This window comes from Halictus rubicundus, unplaced genomic scaffold (assembly GCF_050948215.1).
Source record: "Halictus rubicundus isolate RS-2024b unplaced genomic scaffold, iyHalRubi1_principal scaffold0751, whole genome shotgun sequence".
In the NCBI taxonomy this organism is placed as follows: domain Eukaryota; kingdom Metazoa; phylum Arthropoda; class Insecta; order Hymenoptera; family Halictidae; genus Halictus; species Halictus rubicundus.
The window spans coordinates 20913-35187 of record NW_027489292.1 but is presented as its reverse complement, the minus strand read 5'-3'; the positions used below and the strand labels follow the sequence as shown (position 1 = coordinate 35187).

Below are 14275 nucleotides of genomic sequence, written 5' to 3'. Positions count from 1 at the left end.
ATAGGATTTAATAGGTTAGAGGATAGGATACGATAGAGGATAGGATAGGATAGAGGATAGGATAGGATAGAGGATGGGATAGGATAGAGGATAGGATAGGATAGAGGATAGAATAGGATAGAGGATAGGATAGGATAGAGGATAGGATATGATACAGGATAGGATAGGATAGAGGATAGGATAGGATAGAGGATAGGATAGGATACAGGATAGGATAGGATAGATGATAGGATATGATAGAGGATAGGATAGGATAGAGGATAGGATAGGATAGAGACTAGGATAGGATAGAGGATAGGATAGGATAGAGGATAGGATAGGATAGAGGATAGGATAGGATAGAGGATAGGATAGGATAGAGGATAGAATAGGATAGAGTATAGGATAGGATAGAGGATAGGATATGATACAGGATAGGATAGGATAGAGGATAGGATTGGATAGAGGATAGGATAGGAGAGAGGATAGGATAGGATAGAGGATAGTATAGGATAGAGGATAGGATAGGATAGAGGATAATAATAATATTTCGACGGCCCATTAGCTCAGTTGGTTAGAGCGTCGTGCTAATAACGCGAAGGTCGCGGGTTCGATCCCACCATGGGCCATCTTGGGGAGGGTTCCGTGGGTGAGCGCATTAGTCGATCGGCTACCACCAGTGAGGCCGTGGGTTCGGTTCCCGCGGCGGCGCACAGTGGGCAATTTGGACGAAATCGGATTCAAAATCAAGGAACTTTCGATAGGAATGCGGTAGAGCGATGAAATTTTTGTCGCCAGGGCCCACTGCACCACCTTGATGCAGCGGTGCTTTACCGGGATGGCGTGGCAGGGGAGCCAGGAGGTGGCCCGCCTCCGCGAGCAGAACGCGGCCCTCGCGAAGGAGGCGGGTGACCTCCGGGCGAGGCTCCGGTCAATGGAGGCCGGGCGGCGGGCGAACACCGACAGCGGTCGCCGGGCGGGACATGCGCCAATAGGGGAAGCGCCCCCCGCCTCCTCGACAGCGGGGGTCCGTACGCGGGGGATGGAGGCGATGGGATCGTCGGGGGAGGGAGCGGGAGTTTTGGACTCCGAAGCCCTGCTTCTCCGGGTTGGCGCGCTGATAACGGCCAGGAACCGGGAGCTAGAGGCATGGAGGAGCGGTTCCGGACGATTCTGGCCGGGTTGGCCCCGGCCCTCCGGGCGGAGGGTAAGTCGGCGCGCGAGGCGACGCGGTGGCTTCTCTGCCGGCGACGTCTGTCACCAAGGGGACTGGACCGGTGGTCGTGTCCAACGTGAGGGTGGTGCCCCCCGTTATCATTCCGCCACCGGTCGTCCCGGCCTCGTGGATGGAGGTGACGAGCAAGGCGGCGAAGAGGGCCAAGAAGAAGATGGCCGCGGAGGAGGCTGCGGCGAGAGCAGCCGCGGCCGAGGCAGCTGCCGCCGCTTCACGGGCTGCAGGCTGCGAGGGAGCCGAGGGCGGCGGGCGGCGCACGAGTGCAGGGCGGCGCGAGCGCGGCGAAGCCCGCCGCCGGGAGGGACGGTGGCCTGGGACGCACCCCAGAACGGGAGCAGTGGCCATCACCATCCCCGAGAGCTGCAAGCTCACTTATTCGGAGGTGATGGCCAGGGCAAAAGAGAGGGTGGACCTCAAGGCTGTCGGGATCGAGTCGGGGGTGCTTCCCAGGCGGTCGAAAACCGGCGGGATCCTCCTGGAGGTCAGGGGCACGGGGTGCCAGGAGAAGGCACGGGCCCTCTCCGGGAGGATCGCCGAGGCGCTTGGGGGGGACCGGGGTTAAGGTCTCCCAGGCGGTCAAGCGCGGCGAGGTGCGCGTGGCGGGCCTGGACGACTCGGTGTCGCCCGGGACGTAGCGGCGGCGCTGGCGGCGGCGGGGGGTGTTCCGCGGCGGAGTTCCGGGTCGGCGAGATCCGCAGACCCGCCTCGGAGCAGGCGCTGGGCTCCTGTTGGGCCCAGGGCCCCCTCGCGGCCGTCAAGAAGTGTTGGCGGGAGGCCGGCTGCTGGTCGGCTGGTCCTCGGCCCGCGTCGAGGCGCTGAGGGAGCGGCCCCTCCAATGCTTCCGTTGTTTGGAGACGGGGCACACGCGGGCGACATGCAAGAGCGCGTCGACAGAGGCGCGATGTGCTACCGCTGCGGGGCGGCGGAGCACCGGGCTTCGGCCTGTAAGGCCGCCCCAGGTGTCCGCTCTGCGCGGACCTGGGAGACCATCGGGCCATAGATTCGGGGCCAAAGCGTGTGCCCCGGCTCCCAAGAGGGGCCGCGCGGCGACGAAAGAGAAGGGCGCGTCTGGGGCTGCATCCGCGCAGCGGCCGCAGACAGCGCCGGGGGCCCGGACCTCCCAGGGAGGGGACTCTGCAGAGCCCATGTTTAGAGTAGGTACTTTTAATCCTACTCCGGTTCTGCAGGCGAACCTCAACCACTCGCGCGCGGCACAGGACCTGTTTGTCCAAGCCGTGCGCGAGTGGGGGGCTGGGCTGGCAGTTGCGGCGGAGCCGTACGCAATCCCCGAACACCCTTCTGGGTGGGGGACGAGATCGGCTCCGTAGTAATAGTGGCGGAAGCCGCCCCGGGTCCCCGTCGGTCTCCCTTCTGGAGCGGGGCGAGGGATTCGTGGCGGTGCAATGGGGGGACATCGCGGTTGTCGGGATCTACATCTCGCCGAGCTGTGGCCTCGATCAATTTCGGGGGTTCCTGGGCGGGCTGAACAGCTGCATCGCGCGGTGCAGCGCTCGCCCGGTTCTCGTTTTGGGAGACTTCAATGCCCACGCGGTATCGTGGGGGAGTCCCAGGACGACCACTAGGGGTAGCGAGGTGTTAACCTGGGCGGCCGGCTGGATCTCCGGTTGATTAACCGGGGATCCACGCCGACGTGCGTGCGTCCGCAGGGGGTCTCGATTGTCGACCTGACATGGGGGACTCCCTCGGCGTGCGCCGGGTGTCGGGATGGAGGGTGGCCGAGGAGATAGAGATTGCGTCAGACCATACGCCCATCGTCATGGACGTGTGGCCCACCCTCCACGCGCGGGATTCCCGGCCGGGCCGGGGGGACCGACGGCCGCGATGGGCCTTGAAGCGGCTGGACGCGGACGCGTTCGGGGCCGCGGTAGCCGCGGCGACATGGACGGGGCCGGCCCTGTCCGAGCTGGCGCCTGCGCAAGGGGCGAGGCGGCTGCGGGAGGTAATGACGGCGGTGTGCGACACCGCCATGCCCCGCAGCCGGTTCGCCCCCAGGAGGGCGGCGTACTGGTGGTCCGCCGGCATTGCGGAGCTCCGGCGTGCCTGCAATGCCGCGCGGCGTCGGTACGGCCGAGCGCGTAGGAGGCGCGACGACGAGGAGGCGACGGCGAGGCTCGGCGGGGAGTACCGAGCCGCGCTCGGGGTTCTCCGCAGGGCTATCGCGCGGGCCAAGGCCGACGCGTGGGTCGGAGCTCGTCGGCACGGTGGACTCCGATCCATGGGGGCGCCCGTACAAGCTTGTCATGAACAAGCTGCGCGCGTGGGCGCCTCCGGTGACGGAGTCGATGGACCCCCACCTGCTCGAGGGAGTGGTGGCGTCCCTCTTCCCGCGAGAGGGGGGACAACTGCGCCGCTCCCATTGGGAACAGGAGCCTCTCTCCTGGTCCGCAGAGTGGGAGGTGTCGGCCGGCGAGCTGGGTGAGGCGATGGCCAGGGCGCGGCGGGTGGGCCGCAAGGCCCCGGGCCCGGACGGGGTGCCGGGCCGCGCGTTGGTCTTGGCCCTGGAGGGGGGACTCGCCGCCGAACTCCGGCAGCTGTATAACGGCTGTCTGAGGGAGGGGGTGTTCCCCACGGAGTGGAAGTCGGGCAGGTTGGTCCTCCTTCCGAAGGGGGGCAAGTCCCGGGACTCGCCCTCAGGGTACCGGCCAATTTGTCTGCTGGACGAGGCGGGGAAGTTGTTCGAGCGCGTACTCGTTGGACGCCTCGTCCGGCACCTGTCGGCGGGAGGGGTCCCCGATCTGAGCGGGGTTCAATTCCATTATCCGATCCCAGGGGGCGGTGTTGCGTTGGCGATATCCTTGGATATCGCTAACGCGTTCAACACCGTCCCCTGGGATCGGATAATGGAGGCCCTGGTCTTCCACCGGGTGCCTCTGTATCTCAGAAGGGTGATCGGGAGCTATCTCTCCGACAGGGGTATAGAGTATCCCGGCCGGTACGGGATGGTGCGCAGGGGCGTCGTGCGCGGGGTTCCGCAGGGCTCGGTGTTGGGCCCGTTGCTGTGGAATCTTGCGTACGATCGCGTCCTGCGGGAGGAGATGCCTCCCGGGGTCAGCCTGACGTGTTACGCCGACGACACGCTGGTATTGGCCACCGGGAGGTATGCGAAGGAGGCCATCTGCCTGGCGGAGCGCGGCGCGTGGCGCGCGGTGCGCGCGATCCGGTCGCTGGGCCTAGAGGTGTCCGTCGAGAAAACCAGGGCCATGTGGTTTCTCCGCTCGGCCCGGTTGGCGGCGCCTCCCCAGTGCTGGATCTGCGTGGGGGAGGGGATGGTCAGGGTCGGGTCCCAGATGCGGTACCTGGGACTCGAGCTTGACGGCCGGTGGCGTTTTGACCGCCACCTTGAGTCGCTGGCGCCCCGGGCGGAGAGGGCGACCGCTGCGCTCGGTCGCCTTCTCCCGAATCTCGGGGGACCCTGTGGACGGGTGCGTCGTCTGTTCGCGGTGGTGGTGCGAGTTTTGGTCCTGTACGGAGCCCCTGTATGGGCGCGCGATGTCTTGGCTAGGGGGCGCAGTGGCGGCACACGGTCGCTGCTGCGTCGCATCGAGCGCAGGCTGGCCATAGGCATCGTGCGGGGGTACCGCACCATTTCATACGCGACGGCGATGGTGATGTCGGGGCTGATCCCCCTCGAGCTGGAGGCCCGCGTGTTGGCGGATGTGCATACGCACTCCAGGGAACTCCGGCTCCGGGGGGTGGCCCCGGATCAGGCGCGGCTCATGGTGGATGAGCTCAGGCGACATGCTCGGCGGCACGCAGCCCGGGAGTGGCGCGATAGCCTTCCCGGGACGAGGGAGGGCGAGAGGCGGGCCGTTCGGGCCATCCTCCCGGTGTTCGATCAATGGAACAGGGGATGGATGGGGCATAGGGTCTCCTACCGTGTGACGCAGGTGATGACCGGGCACGGGTGCTTCGGCGACTACCTGTGTCGCATCGGGAGGGAGACCGAGGAGGCGTGTCACCACTGCGGCGAGCCGCGGGACACGGCGCAACACACTCTGGAGGAGTGTCCGGCATGGGGGGGAGAGCGCCGTGCCCTGCGGCGCGCGGTGGGCCACGACCTCTCGCTCCCGGCTGTCGTCGCTGCGGCAGCCGGTGGCGAGGAGGCGTGGAGGGGGTTCGCTTCCTTCTGCGAGCGGGTTATGCTGCGGAAGGAGGCTGCGGAACGGGATCGGGAGCGTAATCACGATCCCGGCCGAAGGGGGGGGGGAGGCGGCGCAGGGTACGCCCCGGGGGCGTACCCCCGTTGCGACGCCTCTGACGCGAGCGGGGACGCCCTTGATGATCTCGAGGCGGGGGATCGGATATCCCCTTACACTCGGTCACCAACGGCGTCCCCGGAGGCCGCCGGGCATCTCGGGCGGGGGCTCGGATGCTCATCGGGCGGCCTAACAGGGGGGGAAGGCGCCACGTCGTCCGTTGCGTGGTGCCTTCGGATAGAGTAGGTACGGGAGGGGGCCGCGTCCCCCCCTGGGTGGTATGCTAAGACGGGGGCACACCGGATTGACATGCGCGCGCAGAGCACGGGTGCCCCCAGGAGTCTAGGGACGGACGGGGAGGAGTTAGTGGGTATACTCGGCGTTGCACCAACCAGCCGAGGAGTCCCACATAACCCGGACCACCCCCCCCCCCGGGGGGGTTCGGGTATCCGTAACGAGATTACCTCCTCGAAAAAAAAAAAAAAAAAAAAAAATAGGATAGAGGATAATATAGGATAGAGGATAGGATAGGATAGAGGCTAGGATAGGATAGAGGATAGGATAGGATAGAGGATAGGATAGGATAGAGGATAGGATAGGATAGAGGATAGGATAGGATAGAGGATAGGATAGGATAGAGGATAGGATAGGATAGAGGATAGGATAGGATAGAGGATAGGATAGGATAGGATAGAGGATAATATAGGATAGAGGATAGGATAGGATAGAGGATAGGATAGGATAGAGGATAGGATAGGATAGAGGATAGGATAGGATAGAGGATACTATAGGATAGAGGATAGGATAGGATAGAGGATAGGATATTATAGAGGATAGGATAGGATAGAGGATAGGATAGGATAGAGGATAGGATAGGATAGAGGATAGGATAGGATAGAGGATAGGATAGGATAGAGGATAGGATAGGATAGAGGATAGAATAGGATAGAGGATAGGATAGGATAGATGATAGGATAGGATAGAGGATGGGATAGGATAGAGGATAATATAGGATAGAAGATAGGATAGGATAGAGGATAGGATAGGATAGAGGATAGGATAGAGGATAGGATAGGATAGAGGATAGGATAGGATAGAGGATAGGATAGGATAGAGGATAGGATAGGATAGAGGATAGGATAGGATAGAGGATAGGATAGGAAAGAGGATAGGATACGATAGAGGATAAGGATAGGATAGAGGATAGGATAGGATAGAGGATAGGATATGATAGAGGATAGGATAGGATAGAGGATAGGATAGGATAGAGAATAGGATAGGATAGAGGATAGGATAATATAGAGGATAGGATAGGATAGAGGATAGGATAGGATTGGATAGAGGATAGGATAGGATAGAGGATAGGATAGGATAGGATAGAGGATAGGTTAGGATAAAGGATAATATAGGATAGAGGATAGGATAGGATAGAGGATAGGATAGGATAGAGGATAGGATAGGATAGAGGATAGGATAGGATAGAGTATAGGATAGGATAGAGGATAGGATAGGATAGAGGATAGGATAGGATAGAGGATAGGATAGGATAGAGGATAGGATACGATAGAGGATAGGATAGGATAGAGGATAGGATAGGATAGAGGATGGGATAGGATAGAGGATAGGATAGGATAGAGGATAGAATAGGATAGAGGATAGGATAGGATAGAGGATAGGATATGATACAGGATAGGATAGGATAGAGGATAGGATAGGATAGAGGATAGGATAGGATACAGGATAGGATAGGATAGATGATAGGATATGATAGAGGATAGGATAGGATAGAGGATAGGATAGGATAGAGACTAGGATAGGATAGAGGATAGGATAGGATAGAGGATAGGATAGGATAGAGGATAGAATAGGATAGAGTATAGGATAGGATAGAGGATAGGATATGATACAGGATAGGATAGGATAGAGGATAGGATAGGATAGAGGATAGGATAGGAGAGAGGATAGGATAGGACAGAGGATAGGATAGGATAGAGGATAGGATAGGATAGAGGGTAGGATAGGATAGAGGATACGATATAGGATTTAATAGGATAGAGGATACGATAGGATAGAGGATAGGATAGGATAGAGAATAGGATAGGATAGAGGATAGGATAGGATAGAGGATAGGATAGGATAGAGGATAGGATAGGATAGAGGATGGGATAGGATAGAGGATAATATAGGATAGAGGATAGGATAGGATAGAGGATAGGATAGGATAGAGGATAGGATAGGACAGAGAATAGGATATAGGATTGGATAGGATAGCGGATAGGATAGGATTGAGGATAGGATAGGATAGAGGATAGGATATGATAGAGGATAGGATATAGGATTGGATAGGATAGAGGATAGAATAGGATAGAGGATAGGAAAGGATAGAGGATAGGATATGATACAGGATAGGATAGGATAGAGGATAGGACAGGATAGAGGATAGGATAGGATAGAGGGTAGGATATGATACAGGATAGGATAGGATAGAGGATAGGATAGGATAGAGGATAGGATAGGATAGAGGATAGGATAGGATAGAGGATAGGATAGGATAGAGGATAGGATAGGATAGAGGATACGATATAGGATTGGATAGGATGGAGGATAGGATACGATAGAGGATAGGATAGGATAGAGAATAGGATATAGGATTGGATAGGATAGAGGATAGAATAGGATAGAGGATAGGATAGGATAGAGGATAGGATATGATACAGGATAGGATAGGATAGAGGATAGGATAGGATAGAGGATAGAATAGGATACAGGATAGGATAGGATAGAGGATACGATATAGGATTTAATAGGATAGAGGATACGATAGGATAGAGGATAGGATAGGTTAGAGAATAGGATAGGATAGAGGATAGGATAGGATAGAGGATAGGATAGGATAGAGGATAGGATAGGATAGAGGATGGGATAGGATAGAGGATAATATAGGATAGAGGATAGGATACGATAGAGGATAGGATAGGATAGAGGATAGGATAGGACAGAGAATAGGATATAGGATTGTATAGGATAGCGGATAGGATAGGATTGAGGATAGGATAGGATAGAGGATAGGATATGATAGAGGATAGGATATAGGATTGGATAGGATAGAGGATAGAATAGGATAGAGGATAGGATAGGATAGAGGATAGGATATGATACAGGATAGGATAGGATAGAGGATAGGATAGGATAGAGGATAGGATAGGATAGAGGGTAGGATATGATACAGGATAGGATAGGATAGAGGATAGGATAGGATAGAGGATAGGATAGGATAGAGGATAGGATATCATAGAGGATAGGATAGGATAGAGGATAGGATAGGATAGAGGATACGATATAGGATTGTATAGGATGGAGGATAGGATACGATAGAGGATAGGATAGGATAGAGAATAGGATATAGGATTGGATAGGATAGAGGATAGAATAGGATAGAGGATAGGATAGGATAGAGGATAGGATATGATACAGGATAGGATAGGATAGAGGATAGGATAGGATAGAGGATAGAATAGGATACAGGATAGGATAGGATAGAGGATAGGATAGGATAGAGGATAGAATAGGATAGAGGATAGGATAGGATAGAGGATAGGATATGATACAGGATAGGATAGGATAGAGGATAGGATAGGATAGAGGATAGGATAGGATAGAGGATAGGATAGGACAGAGGATAGGATAGGATAGAGGATAGGATAGGTTAGAGGATGGGATAGGATAGAGGATAATATAGGATAGAGGATAGGATAGGATAGAGGATAGGATAGGATAGAGGATAGGATAGAGGATAGGATAGAGGATAGGATAGAGGATAGCATAGAGGATAGGATAGGATAGAGGATAGGATAGGATAGAGGATAGGATAGAGGATAGGATAGAGGATAGGATAGGATAGAGGATAGGATAGGATAGAGGATAGGATAGGATAGAGGATAGGATAGGATAGAGGATAGGATAGGATAGAGGATAGGATAGGATAGAGGATAGGATAGGATAGAGGATAGGATAGGATAGAGGATAGGATAGGATAGAGGATAGGATAGGATAGAGGATAGGATAGGATAGAGGATAGGATAGGATAGAGGATAGGATAGGATAGAGGATAGGATAGGATAGAGGATATAATAGGATAGAGGATAGGATACGATAGAGGATAAGGATAGGATAGAGGATAGGATAGGATAGAGGATAGGATATGATAGAGGATAGGATAGGATAGAGGATAGGATAGGATAGAGAATAGGATAGGATAGAGGATAGGATAGGATAGAGGATAGGATAGGATAGGATAGAGGATAGGATAGGATAGAGGATAGGATAGGATAGAGGATAGGATAGGATAGGATAGAGGATAATATAGGATAGAGGATAGGATAGGATAGAGGATAGGATAGGATAGAGGATAGGATAGGATAGAGGATAGGATAGGATAGAGGATAGGATAGGATAGAGGATAGGATAGGATAGAGGATAGGATAGGATAGAGGATAGGATAGGATAGAGGATAGGATAGGATAGAGGATAGGATAGGATAGAGGATAGGATAGGATAGAGGATAGGATAGGATAGAGGATAGGATAGGATAGAGGATAGGATAGGATAGAGGATACGATATAGGATTTAATAGGTTAGAGGATAGGATACGATAGAGGATAGGATAGGATAGAGGATAGGATAGGATAGAGGATAGGATAGGATACAGGATAGGATAGGATAGATGATACGATATGATATAGGATTGGATAGGATTGAGGATAGGATATAATAGAGGATAGGATATGATAGAGGATAGGATATAGGATTGGATAGGATAGAGGATAGGATAGGATAGAGGATAGGATAGGATAGAGCATAGGATATGATAGACGATAGGATAGGATAGAGGATAGGATAGGATAGAGGATAGGATAGGATAGAGGATACGATATAGGATTGGATAGGATGGAGGATAGGATACGATAGAGGATAGGATAGGATAGAGAATAGGATATAGGATTGGATAGGATAGAGGATAGAATAGGATAGAGGATAGGATAGGATAGAGGATAGGATATGATGCAGGATAGGATAGGATAGAGGATAGGATAGGATAGAGGATAGAATAGGATACAGGATAGGATAGGATAGAGGATAGGATATGATAGAGGATAGGATAGGATACAGGATTGGATTGGATAGAGAATAGGATAGGATAGAGGATAGGATAGGATAGAGGATAGGATAGGATAGAGGATAGGATAGGATAGAGGATGGGATAGGATAGAGGATAATATAGGATAGAGGATAGGATAGGATAGAGGATAGGATAGGATAGAGGATAGGATAGGATAGAGGATAGGATAAGATAGAGGATACGATATAGGATTTAATAGGATAGAGGATAGGATACGATAGAGGATACGATAGGATAGAGGATAGGATAGGATAGAGAATAGGATAGGATAGAGGATAGGATAGGATAGAGGATAGGATAGTATAGAGGATAGGATAGGATAGAGGATAGGATAGGATAGGATAGAGGATAATATAGGATAGAGGATATGATAGGATAGAGGATAGGATAGGATAGAGGATAGGATAGGATAGAGGATAGGATAGGACAGAGGATAGGATAGGATAGAGGATAGGATAGGATAGAGGATAGGATAGGATAGAGGATAGGATAGGATAGAGGATAGGATAGGATAGAGGATAGGATAGGATAGGATAGAGGATAATATAGGATAGAGGATAGGATAGGATAGAGGATAGGATAGGATAGAGGATAGGATAGGATAGAGGATAGGATAGGATAGAGGATAGGATAGGATAGAGGATAGGATAGGATAGAGGATAATATAGGATAGAGGATAGGATAGGATAGAGGATAGGATAGGATAGAGGATAGGATAGGATAGAGGATAGGATAGGATAGAGGATAGGATAGGATAGAGGATAGGATAGGATAGAGGATAGGATAGGATAGAGGATAGGATAGGATAGAGGATAGGATAGGATAGTGGATAGAATAGGATAGAGGATAGGATAGGATAGAGGATAGGATAGGTTAGAGGATGGGATAGGATAAAGGATAATATAGGATAGAGGATAGGATAGGATAGAGGATAGGATAGCATAGAGGATAGGATAGAGGATAGGATAGGATAGAGGATAGGATAGGATAGAGGATAGGATAGGATAGAGGATAGGATAGGATAGAGGATAGGATAGGATAGAGGATAGGATAGGATAGAGGATAGGATAGGATAGAGGATAGGATACGATAGAGGATAAGGATAGGATAGAGGATAGGATAGGATAGAGGATAGGATATGATAGAGGATAGGATAGGATAGAGGATAGGATAGGATAGAGAATAGGATAGGATAGAGGATAGGATAGGATAGAGGATAGGATAGGATAGAGAATAGGATAGGATAGAGGATAGGATAATATAGAGGATAGGATAGGATAGAGGATACGATATAGGATTTAATAGGATAGAGGATAGGATACGATAGAGGATAAGGATAGGATAGAGGATAGGATAGGATAGAGGATAGGATATGATAGAGGATAGGATAGGATAGAGGATAGGATAGGATAGAGAATAGGATAGGATAGAGGATAGGATAATATAGAGGATAGGATAGGATAGAGGATACGATATAGGATTTAATAGGATAGAGGATAGGATACGATAGAGGATACGATAGGATAGAGGATAGGATAGGATAGAGGATAGGATAGGATAGAGGATAGGATAGGATAGAGGATACGATACGATAGAGGATAAGGATAGGATAGAGGATAGGATAGGATAGAGGATAGGATATGATAGAGGATAGGATAGGATAGAGGATAGGATAGGATAGAGAATAGGATAGGATAGAGGATAGGATAGGATAGAGGATAGGATAGGATAGGATAGAGGATAGGATAGGATAGAGGATAGGATAGGATAGAGGATAGGATAGGATAGGATAGAGGATAATATAGGATAGAGGATAGGATAGGATAGAGGATAGGATAGGATAGAGGATAGGATAGGATAGAGGATAGGATAGGATAGAGGATAGGATAGGATAGAGGATAGGATAGGATAGAGGATAGGATAGGATAGAGGATAGGATAGGATAGAGGATAGGATAGGATAGAGGATAGGATAGGATAGAGGATAGGATAGGATAGAGGATAGGATAGGATAGAGGATAGGATAGGATAGAGGATAGGATAGGATAGAGGATAGGATAGGATAGAGGATACGATATAGGATTTAATAGGTTAGAGGATAGGATACGATAGAGGATAGGATAGGATAGAGGATAGGATAGGATAGAGGATAGGATAGGATACAGGATAGGATAGGATAGATGATACGATATGATATAGGATTGGATAGGATAGCGGATAGGATAGGATTGAGGATAGGATATAATAGAGGATAGGATATGATAGAGGATAGGATATAGGATTGGATAGGATAGAGGATAGGATAGGATAGAGGATAGGATAGGATAGAGCATAGGATATGATAGACGATACGATAGGATAGAGGATAGGATAGGATAGAGGATAGGATAGGATAGAGGATACGATATAGGATTGGATAGGATGGAGGATAGGATACGATAGAGGATAGGATAGGATAGAGAATAGGATATAGGATTGGATAGGATAGAGGATAGAATAGGATAGAGGATAGGATAGGATAGAGGATAGGATATGATGCAGGATAGGATAGGATAGAGGATAGGATAGGATAGAGGATAGAATAGGATACAGGATAGGATAGGATAGAGGATAGGATATGATAGAGGATAGGATAGGATACAGGATTGGATTGGATAGAGAATAGGATAGGATAGAGGATAGGATAGGATAGAGGATAGGATAGGATAGAGGATAGGATAGGATAGAGGATGGGATAGGATAGAGGATAATATAGGATAGAGGATAGGATAGGATAGAGGATAGGATAGGATAGAGGATAGGATAGGATAGAGGATACGATATAGGATTTAATAGGATAGAGGATAGGATACGATAGAGGATACGATAGGATAGAGGATAGGATAGGATAGAGAATAGGATAGGATAGAGGATAGGATAGGATAGAGGATAGGATAGTATAGAGGATAGGATAGGATAGAGGATAGGATAGGATAGGATAGAGGATAATATAGGATAGAGGATATGATAGGATAGAGGATAGGATAGGATAGAGGATAGGATAGGATAGAGGATAGGATAGGACAGAGGATAGGATAGGATAGAGGATAGGATAGGATAGAGGATAGGATAGGATAGAGGATAGGATAGGATAGAGGATAGGATAGGATAGGATAGAGGATAATATAGGATAGAGGATAGGATAGGATAGAGGATAGGATAGGATAGAGGATAGGATAGGATAGAGGATAGGATAGGATAGAGGATAGGATAGGATAGAGGATAATATAGGATAGAGGATAGGATAGGATAGAGGATAGGATAGGATAGAGGATAGGATAGGATAGAGGATAGGATAGGATAGAGGATAGGATAGGATAGAGGATAGGATAGGATAGAGGATAGGATAGGATAGAGGATAGGATAGGATAGTGGATAGAATAGGATAGATGATAGGATAGGATAGAGGATAGGATAGGTTAGAGGATGGGATAGGATAAAGGATAATATAGGATAGAGGATAGGATAGGATAGAGGATAGGATAGCATAGAGGATAGGATAGAGGATAGGATAGGATAGAGGATAGGATAGGATAGAGGATAGGATAGGATAGAGGATAGGATAGGATAGAGGATAGGATAGGATAGAGGATAGGATAGGATAGAGGATAGGATAGGATAGAGGATA

The 14275-nt window shown here is 50.5% G+C and overlaps 1 non-coding gene across 1 annotated transcript; it reads left to right on the top strand.

The window, feature by feature from the left end:
• Window positions 1-534: 534 nt before the first annotated feature.
• Trnai-aau (transfer RNA isoleucine (anticodon AAU)) lies at window positions 535-608 on the top strand. Its single transcript has one exon. It is a non-coding gene; the product is annotated as a tRNA-Ile (tRNA).
• Window positions 609-14275: the final 13667 nt, after the last annotated feature.